Source organism: Dipodomys merriami, unplaced genomic scaffold (assembly GCF_024711535.1).
Source record: "Dipodomys merriami isolate MVZ:Mamm:240054 unplaced genomic scaffold, mDipMer1.0.p SCAF_397, whole genome shotgun sequence".
Lineage (NCBI taxonomy): Eukaryota > Metazoa > Chordata > Mammalia > Rodentia > Heteromyidae > Dipodomys > Dipodomys merriami.
Genome location: NW_027205570.1, coordinates 244,707 through 255,585, shown reverse-complemented (window position 1 = coordinate 255,585; position 10,879 = coordinate 244,707). Strand labels below are relative to the sequence as shown.

General features: G+C 35.6%; 1 pseudogene; it reads right to left on the bottom strand.

The window, feature by feature from the left end:
• Positions 1 to 2,200: 2,200 nt before the first annotated feature.
• Positions 2,201 to 2,300, bottom strand: LOC138805506 (U6 spliceosomal RNA; annotated as a pseudogene).
• Between the last annotated feature and the right edge of the window lie 8,579 nt (positions 2,301 to 10,879).

Below are 10,879 nucleotides of genomic sequence, written 5' to 3'. Positions count from 1 at the left end.
CTCAGCTCTTAAGCTCAAGGCTAGCTCTCTACCACTTGAGCCACAGTGCCAATTCCAGCTTTTTTCTTTTTGCTTATGTGGTGCTGAGGAATCGAACTCAAAGCCTCAGGCCTGCAGGGCAAGCACTCTAAGACTGATCAACCTTCCCAGCCCCATATAAAGTCCTATCTTTTTTCTATTTCTTTTTTTATTGTGAAAATACTGTACAGAGGGGTTACAATTACATGGGCAAGGTAGTGAGTACATTTCATATCAAGCATTGTAGCCTCCTCCTTTGTTTACCCTTTCCATCCCTTCCTATCCTCCCTCTCCCACACCCAATCCTCCCCCCCCCAAGTTGTAAAGTTCGTTTTTGACATGACAACTTGTACTTCTCATTGTTGCAACATGTCCACCTGTATCCTTATTTAAACGACTTGTTATTCCACTTCCCTTCCACAAATTATACCGACATCAAATACAGTGAAAGCAGGGTTATATTGTGGGGGAGGGACATACAAAGCAACAAAGAAATAATCTCATAATTGCATTAGAAACATATGCATGAAAGAAAAAAAAAACATTTGGAAAAAATTATATTAAGTGAAGTAAGCCAGGCCCAAAGAAACATAGGTCCCATGGTTTCCCTTATTTGCAATATCTAGTAGATGTATGAGTCAAGGGGAAAAGGTCAGATAATGTGATGTCAGGAAAATGAACTCTTAGATATGTATTTTAATGTTTTTTTTTCTTTCATGCATGTGTTTCTAACGCATTTATAAGATTATCTCTTTGTTGCTTTGTATGTCCCTCCCCCAGAGTATAACCCCTGCTTTTACTATATTGGATGTCAGTATAACTTGTGGAGGAGATGGGGAAAAACCAATTGTTTAAGGATACAGGTGGACCTGTTTCAACAATGAGAAGCACAAGTTGTCATGTCCAAAACGAGATTTACAACGTCGGTGCGGGGGGGGGGAGGGGGGGCAAAGGAGAAGGATTGGGATTGGGGGGAAGGGGAGGATGGGAAGGGATGTGAAGGGTAAACAAAGGAGGAGGCTGCAATGCTTGGTAAGAAATGTACGCATTATCCTGCCCATCTAATTGTAACCCCTCTGTACAGTATGTTCACAAATAAAATTAAATTAAATTAAAAAAAAGAAAAAAAAACATTTAAAATACATATCTTAGGGTTCATTTTCCTAACATCCCCTTATCTGACCTTTTCTGCTTGACTCATACATATACTATATATTGCAAATAAGGGAAATTATAGGACCTATGTTTCTTTGGGCTTGGCTTACTTCACTTAATATAATTTTTCCAAGTCTTTCTGTTTCCTAACAAATCAAAGAAAGGTTGGACAAATGGGATTGCATGAAGTTGCAGAGCTTCAGCATGGCAAAGGACATAGCTAGCAAGATCAATAGAATGTCAACGGATTGGGAGAAGACCTTCATTAGCCATACATCAGGCAAGGGTCTCATATCTAAAATATACTTGGAACTCAAAAAATTAAATCCCCCAACAACAAATCCTCAAAGAAACAACTGCCCAAAAATTAAGTGGGCTAATAACTTAAAGAGAAAATTCTCTGAAGAAGAAAGAAGGATGGCCAATAGACCCATGAAGAAATGCTCAACCTCCCTAGCCATAAAAGAAATGCAAATCAAAACAACATTGAGATACCACCTCACACCAGTTAGAATGGCAAAAATCAAGAACTCTAATAACAACAGATGCTGGAGGGGATGTGGACAGAAGGGAACCTTACTTCATTGTTGGCGGAAGTGTAAACTTGTTCAAACACTTTGGAAAGTAGTATGGAGGTTCCTCAAAGAGTCCACATAGAGCTCCCCTATGACCCAGCAGTCCCACTTTTGGGCATTTACCCAAATGTTTACAAACAAGACTACACTAAAGTTACCAGCACAACTATGTTTATTGCAGCATTATTTACCATATCTAAGATCTGGAACCAACCCAGATGCCCCTCAGTAGATGAATGGATCAAGAAAATGTGGTATATATACACAATGCAATTCTATGCCTCCATCAGAAAGCATGACATTGCCTCATTTGTTAGGAAATATAAAGGCCTTTCTAAGGTGAAGATTTAATACACTGATGTCAAACTATTAATTATATGAATTACGTGTATTTTTACTTGTAATTTTGTAATCAATTTTTAATGTTTTTCATTTCTTGTATGTGAAGAATGAAAAATTTTGAATACTTCACAAATTTTCATAGCATCCTTATGCAAGTGCCCTGTTAATCTCTGTATTGTTGTAATTTGGTTATACATGCTGCTGAAGCATAGAGTATCATCTAAACTAAATAGTTAATGTTGCAATCTTTATACAGGGTTATATTCTTGGGTGCCTATTTGTTACAAGGAAACCTTATTGTTTCTAACAGTGCTATTGATCCTATTTCCCTGAAATTCTGTGAATAGTCGAAAAATTTTATTGTTCAGTCCATTGCTCACATTTGCAAGTTTTTGTCAATTCCTATTTTAAATATTTTCCATTTTGGATTTGATTGTACTTTCAAGTATTTATAGCTAGGTCCAAAGGTGATGGCTGTTTCAAGTAGTAATTTATCCAACTGAGATAGCTCTGTGGAGCCAATGGATTCAAAGTAAGCCTTGCTTAAGAGCTACTTCTAAACTTCTGCAGTTGAAATTTTCCCAAATGAGGTCTTACTTCCTAAATGAGATCCTAGGATCCCAGGACCCAGTTATCTGCATCATCAGATAACATGGGCAAGATTTCTCACCTAGGCCCATGCAACATGCCAACAGAAACTAATTGAAGACCCATATCAGTTTCTCGTTTCCTATATTTCAGACCCCCAATTCCTTGAGATGCAGGAATTATCAGTAAGCAATTGTGAAATGCAAGGCAACTTAAAATGAATGAGGAGATCGCAAAATCTGAGAGACAGTGCTGTAATTCAAACTTTCAGTTTACATATGACCAATCCATATGAGTGAACAAGATCACAAAATGTCATAAGATTATTTTTAATACTCCTCCTCTAATGAGTAATGAAATATTTCAGTCCAGCATAAGTGGTCCAAAAAAGAGTTCCTGGAATGATAGATCCATAATTGCTCTATCAACTTTTGGAAAACTTGACTTAGAGGTGAAATGTAATTTAGAAAAACATTAAATGAGAAGATCCTTAGTGCTTCAAAACATTGATACTTCAGTTAAACTTGGTTCTGTGATATAAAAATGTTGTCACTCTCAAACCAATGACAACGTACATTTAATCTCCTGAAAGTGTATTCCTTTTCAAATAAACATTTTAAAATCATATTCACCAAAATAACTTTTGACAAGTAGTTGATACTTAGTGCCATTACAAGTTTTTCAAGTGTAGGGAGCAAGTTACAATAGAGTTGATGTATTTACCCAGCACCAATGACAAACAGGTTCAACCATTCATTATAGGGTAGAAAGAGTACCACCCACCATTTGTGTTGTTCAGTAGGTGCCTTCCAAAAATGTGTTCAATAGATCAGCCTCCCATATTTCAAACCCAAAGGTTAGCTAATGAAGTTAATTTCAACACAATAGTTGTTGGGTCTTCGTCCATCCCACGAAAGACAAACGGGGTCTAAGGAAAGGTAAGTGTGGCTGGTAGCCCGTTCCCCAGCCTCCCTTAGCCCAGGAGAAAATCAGACGCAGCAGGGAGTCAAGTCAAGCAGTAAACTCGTTTATTAACACAGAGCAAGCCCTTTTTAAAGAAAATAAAAAGAGCACGTGGCTTGGGAGGGGAGGAAGAGGAACCAATCACTGTAAAGGCCACACCCTATCATGCACCTAAACTTCCACGGTCTAGTTATGCAGTGAAGGTAAAGTAAATTGGGCTCTGCCGACTCAACTCCCTCTCAGAACCATCTTTGCTGCCCATGTGCTCCACAAATAGTGACAATAGTCAGCAATAGTTGCCTTATCAAATGTTGTTTTATTTTTTCTCTATCTGTATAACATAGTAAGAAATATGACTTTATGTCTTGAATATGAGTACTCATCAGAGATGTGAAAAACATAAAATCTGTCTTCTATTTCTAACATATTCCTCTATAATAGTAAATCTTAGTTTTCTTCTTTTTCCAAAACCTACAAGTAGTAGAAAATATTATCCCAGGTAAAATAAAATAATCACACACCATTGTACAAAGCCATTTAAAAAAATTGATAATTAGGAATACATTCTATGCCATTTTAAACTTTCTTTTTGACTAAAGATCAATCTTCCAAATAGATGAGAATACAAGTATGTCTAGGTGCTTCGCATCTCCATTCTTGCAAATTGTTACTACAGATGAGTGAATTATGGAAATATAAGCTGACATCAGTTCAAGTATATGCAGGATTGAAACTCCATGGAATATATATAAACCTTTCAAAGTATTATCAGACATTTTAACAGAATGAGTATCAAAGAGGAAGTTGAAACCAGAGAGGAATAATAGTAAAGATGAAAAATTGAACAAAGGGTAAGTACAGCTAGAATACACATGTGATAAAGGAAGTGATATATCAGAAATAAATCTTGGAGAAGGGGTTAGTTGAGAATGATAGAAGGAGTCACTGTGATCCAGGAGTATTAGATAATTGGATGGATATATTTAATTGTAACACACTTGCACAACCTTATGAAATTCAGTTAATAAACACAACAAGAAATAAAAAACACGCAAAAATCACAACCAAATAGCAATCTCTACAGAGTATGAATATGACCTCTCAAAATTTTAAGGAGTTAATGAAGGGCAGTCTTGGTAAAAGCAAATAAAGCTGTTCAAAGAGGGCAGTTTGGGGTATGGGAGAATTTTGAACAGGTTTAAATAGATTGTCTAAGGTTATAAATCACCTACATCAGCTGCAAATATTATCTTTCTTCTGCTAATTTTCTTTGGATGAACTGGATACTCCAGCCCTCAGCCACACTTGATAGCTTGAGAAGATAGAATGGATGAAACAAGATCAAGAACCCATTGCTCCACTGGAGAGAAAACAATCCTCTATGTTTTCTTTCATCTCTCTTCACTACGTTTTCTTCATACTTTTAAGTCGATTTTGAATTATATTTTTCCTTCTTTGTTCTGGCAAATTAATTAGTCAAAGTAATTCACTAAATATTACTTGCCATTTTTTATCATGCTGTTGAATTGGGCAAGCGAGTCCATTAAACTTCCCTCTTGCATTTGGTTGCCATGAAAGAACATCTATGTTAATGAGGAAAATCTAATGTAAAGATTTCTCTCCAGAAAACCAGTCGAAGATTCTGTGATCACAAATATTTGGCTATACATTTTCCTTTTCTGTTACCTTGAATGTCTTCTTGTGTCTAAAGTGCCCAGAAAAATAAGTACTCCATCACTTTTTGGTTTAATCAATTCTAACCTCAAAGATATATATTCCTAACATGATGCTTAGACGAATTAAAAACTACACTGCTTTTATCTTCTCTCTTAAGACTCTCCTTAGATACCATATCAGGAACAGTGAAGTTATTCCTTGCAAAATTATTTCAATAGATTATTTTTCTCTTGGGCTTGCATTTGCTCAACAAGATGTATGAAGGAGAACAGAATTAAATTACCCATACCTTGAAAGATAGTGTCTGTTACAAAAGGACAATGCTTCTATGTCCTACTTCTATGTCCTCCTCCTAGCTCTTGCTTGATTTCCAATTTATCACTGGTCCTTGGCTTTACGTCTAGTGACGGACTACACAGCCTCAGCCACTGCTACATCTTCATGGTTTCTCTTTTAAAACTCTCTTAAGTTGTCTCATTTGGATGTAGAATTTATTTTCCTGTCTTCATTCAATCAGTTCTTCAGTGTAGTGAGCCAAATAAGCTCTGTCACTTTAGGTAGCAAAAATATTCAGACAATCTATATCAAAAAGTTTGGGCCTCCCTCCACTGCTGAAGCCAACGTGCTTAGCTAGGACTTCTAAGAACAATTTTCTAACCTTTTCTATTTTTAATTCTTTTCTAATCCCAAAATTTTTTGTCTTATGTAATTTGTCTTCACTATCTCATGTTAATAAGGATATTATATTTTGTGAACCACTTAGAAATGTGAAATCATTGGTTTGATGTATCCAATCAGATTTTTTTTTCTGTGTTTCACTGCTTCACGTGCAAAGACATTGTGAAAAGAGTTACAAAGAGAAAAATGTAACCCAATACCTTCTTTCATTGGGGAGGGCAGTTTCTCCCTAAATATTTTGACCCAAATTTTCATTTTCAGAGAATTACTGTTTGATAATTAAAGGTTAATTCACAAATTTTGATATCTTATGTTTTTAAGAATTTTGTATTTAAATTCCACTACAACCTTGTTTCACACAGTGAGAGTATATTTCCAGGGTAAAGACAATTCTCAAGGGAACCTACAGGATTTACAGCAAGGTTTCTGAGGTTTGTTGGTTTAGTGTGAAAAAGAGCCATCCTCAACCACATTGCTTCCTCTCTACTAAGTCTCCATGGACTTCTTTGCATGAAAGCCTATTTTCCCAGGCAATTTTAAATTTTCTTAATAGGCTATGTTGTTAAATTTTTTGAACAATTAAAATTTAAACTCTTTTGAAATTCCTTTATCAGAACCACGAATTCACCAATCCTAATTCCATCTTTAACATAAAAAAATTAACATCTTGTTTTCATTATATAGTGTCCATGCAACTATTATTTTCCAGTGACTTTGTTATGCATATATATGACCATATTTGTTGATGTTGAGCAAAATGAAATCCAAGATAAAAATCCAAGAGATTTTTATTTGCAGTTGTTGTTTTTAATGTCCTATGTGATTTCTATTTTTTATGGTTTTTTCCCAATGGTTTATCCCTGCTGTATTTGATTTTGTTACTCTGTGCATTGTGTATTCATTTACCTTAATTAGAGAAGGGAAGAAGAACAGCAATGGATTTTTTCCCTATGGTTTAATCCCTGCTGTATTTGATTTTGTTACCCTGTGTATTGTGTATTCATTTACCTTAATTAGAGAAGAGAAGAGGAACAAAGGACAAAGGGCCAACCAATGCAATAGCAATACGCACAAGACAATATGTTGGAAATGTACATTACAACTTGTGAGGGGTGAAGGGGTGAAAGAAAACTGTGAGAAATATGAGGGAAGGTTAACAAGTTTGAAAAGTTATGTATTCACTACTTACAATTACTGTAACCCTACTGTATATAACTTTGATAATAAAATTAAAAAATAAGCTGTATAAAATATAATTTCATTGTATTGGTACAGTAAATATTATTGTTTATGTAGTAACTTTTAAAAAATAATACTATTTGGCATCTAATTTGAATTAATTACCCCTTTTCTATCAGAGAGTCTTCAATTTGAATGTTATCCAACTAGACAATATTTTCACAATATACTTGCCAATATTTTGTTGTTGTTTGTTTTTTGGGTCCGGTCGTGGGGCCTGAACTCTGGGCCTGGGCGCTGTCCCTCAGCTCTTCAGCTCAAGGCTAGCGCTCTACCACTTGAGCCACAGTGCCACTTCCGGCTTTTTTCTTTTTGCTTATGTGGTGCTGAGGAATCAAACCCAGTGCCTCTGGCATGCAAGGCATGCGCTCTACCACTGAGCCACCTTCCCAGCCCTACTTGCCAATATTTTGAAAAAGAATAAATTTAGTACTTTTTCTTACTAAAACTGAAAACAGTTTAATTTTAAGGAAACCCATAATTTTTATAATTAAATACGTTGTTAAGAGGACAGAATATATGGGTTCTTCAAAACTCCTATGGTTGATAACTACTCATTTTAAAATTCTCAACATTCCATATCTGAGAGATTCAAAACCTATTCGCATCTTATGAAATTCTGCAATAGATACAATTTCCAATGGGCATTAACAGATTGAGAGGTAAACAGAAAAATAGCCACATTCTGGTAGAAAATAAAACTCTGAAGCATCTGTACTAATTAATTCTTCAAGAGTAAGCAATATTTTTTATGAGAGTAAGCTATTATTTCTATGATCATCAGTCCCAAGATTTATGCCATAAAGTCATCCTAGCCCAACAATTTCCAGCTTGTAAGGTGCACCTTACTTTAAAATTCCTTAATTCACATAATGAATAGCTTATCTCTATTGTGAAAAAAATATTACATTTCTACTAATGTTATTCCCTTCTTGTTCTGGAAAGAACACCACAATAAACTGAGCTGCATCATTCCCCCCCCCCATTGGTATTTTTGAGATCAGAACATTTGCAATCATTATTTATATTTATACTTTTTCACTATCATAGACATTCAGGATGCAAAGATCAGAAAATTATGGTTCAAAACCCACCCAGGTAGGAAGGTTTCTTAGATAATTATCTGCAATAAATTTCTCAGAAAAAGCCAGACTCAAGTGCCAATGATGTTGAAGTGGTAGGGCATAAACAGGCTCAGAGACCGTGTCCAGGCCCAGAGTTCAAGCTCTATGACAAGCCAATGCAACAAAAACAAAAATGAAAACAAATCCCAAACCTAGTGTTTTTCTCAATTTGTAAAGTGGAACTTAATTAAGGAAATGGCTTCCTGAATTACATATAGGTAGAAGAAAGATGTCACACAATTACTCTCTTCATACCATAGTATACCAAACCCTCAAACAATTGTTCATTTTCTAAAATTATAAATTAATGTCATTTAATTGTATGCTACTCTGTCTAGATTATTCACATTATCACGTTATACATGAAGTGTTGGAATTATCTATTAACTAAGTTCTAATTATAACTCTCTTGAAAGTATATTCTAGGAAAATAGAATGCCAGAATCATTTGTGAATTTGTCAATTAAACCTTCTACTTAAAAAGAGTTTTGTAGTATCCTAAAGAATATGAAATTACAAACAAAACCAAAATATTTATTTTAAATCTCAATTCTAATTTAGCAAGGTCTACAAACTCTTACATTACAAGTACTTTGATATTTCTCGAGGCTTAACCATTTGTAATCCTTCATCATTTCTTTGGAATCCAACACAATGATGCTTATTTACTTTTAGAATTTTTTGGATGGGAATCATGAGCCATTTAGCATCTAGGAATGTTCTGTAATGAAGAGAGCACTTAAAACACAACTGAGGCTTATATATGAGTTGCATTTCAATAGGAAACTTGACTTCTGAAAACATAGTGACAAAATTAGCCCAAACTTCCAACTGTGTATCCCTTTCTTGTTTTTGGTTTGTTTCATTGAGACAAAATTATACTACCTGGTCCATGAAAGGTATCGCTATGTAATTCCACTCTTTAATCTCCTGTCTTAATCTGAGTACTATAATTCCAAGCTTGTATCACATTACGCTGCCATAGTTTGTTGGTTTATTTAATGTAGAAACAGACTAGCAATTCTGAATTTCTCCTATGATCTTATCGACTAGACTAACTGCTCAGACTGTTTATGTACAATTTTCAAAGACATTCTAACATTTTACACAGGATATGAACATTTTCAGATGCACCTGCAGGGGTCTCTGATTCATTCCTCTGATCCAGTTCCTTTAATAATGATTACTTCGCTCTCGTAGTATCTCTGGTTCCTACCTATGTAATATTCTCAACTTTTTTGAAGTTCACTTGAGGGCTTCCTAGTAATAAAAATTATCACTTGATTCTAGTCTTACACAGGAAGTATTTTCTATTGTTTTCTAACTTTTCTACATATTCTGAGAATTGTTTCATTTGTGTATATGTATGTGCATATATAAGTGCCTCTGTGTGTATGTGTATGTTTGTAGGTATGTATGCAAAAACCTGAAGCTCTTATTCAGCAATCTTGCTCATGAATGGTATTCCAGCTTTTGTCTGATTAATTATACATAATGTCTCAAAGCCTGTTCTGTCCAGGCTGGATGCAAACTGAACTTCCCCAACTCCATTATATTTTTAGGTTTTATTTTTCCAGGAGTATCAACTTTGAAACTACAAACATTTTTGTGAGTGTAAAGTCTAACCTGTAGCCCAGATTTTTTTTTTTTTTTTGGTCGGTCGTGGGGCTTGAACTCTGGGCCTGGGCGTTGTCCCTCAGCTCTTCAGCTCAAGGCGAGCGCTCTACCACTTGAGCAACAGCGCCACTTCCGGTTTTCTGGTGGTTTATTGGAGATAGGAGTCTCACGGTCTTTCTTGCCCGGGCTGGCTTTGAACCGCGATCCTCAGATCTCAGCCTCCTGAGTAGCTAGGATTACAGGCGTGAGCCACCAGCGCCCGGCTTGTAGCCCAGATTTTTAACTCAAGAATTCACATAAAGTTTGATGAACATATACATTACATATCCTGAGTGTACACTGTTAGAAATGTGATCGTAAGCTGAGTAGTGGTGAAATTGGAGGATTGGGGTTCAAAGCCACCGAGGTAGGAATGTCTTGGACACTTTTTTCTCCAATAACTACCTGAAAAGTAGACGTGGCACTATGGCTCAAGTGGTAGAGCACTAGGCTTGAGCTGAATAGCAGAGGGAAAGCGCCCATTCCCAGAGTTCAAGTGCTATGACCAACAACAACAAAAATGAATATAAGAAAAGGAATGTGATCTTAGCCACCAAGTTCATTGCTAGTATAATCCCTGTTCTCTTAAGATGGACTCTTTTTTTCCACTTAAGTCCATACTCACTCATATCTGACTTCCATTGGAAACAGAATCATCCTTTCATTCTACTTTTTACAAATTTACGTGATTAGCATACATGATTTAGAAAGGGAGTGGCCTCATGCTTCATGTTCCACTTATGAGTAATGCTTTCTCTATATCGCTCCCAGGAATCTACATACAGGATGTGGCTTTATTGTTTCAATGTTGTCTTATTTGTAGAGTTTTATATATTGTATCCTTATACTTATACTTAAACCTTA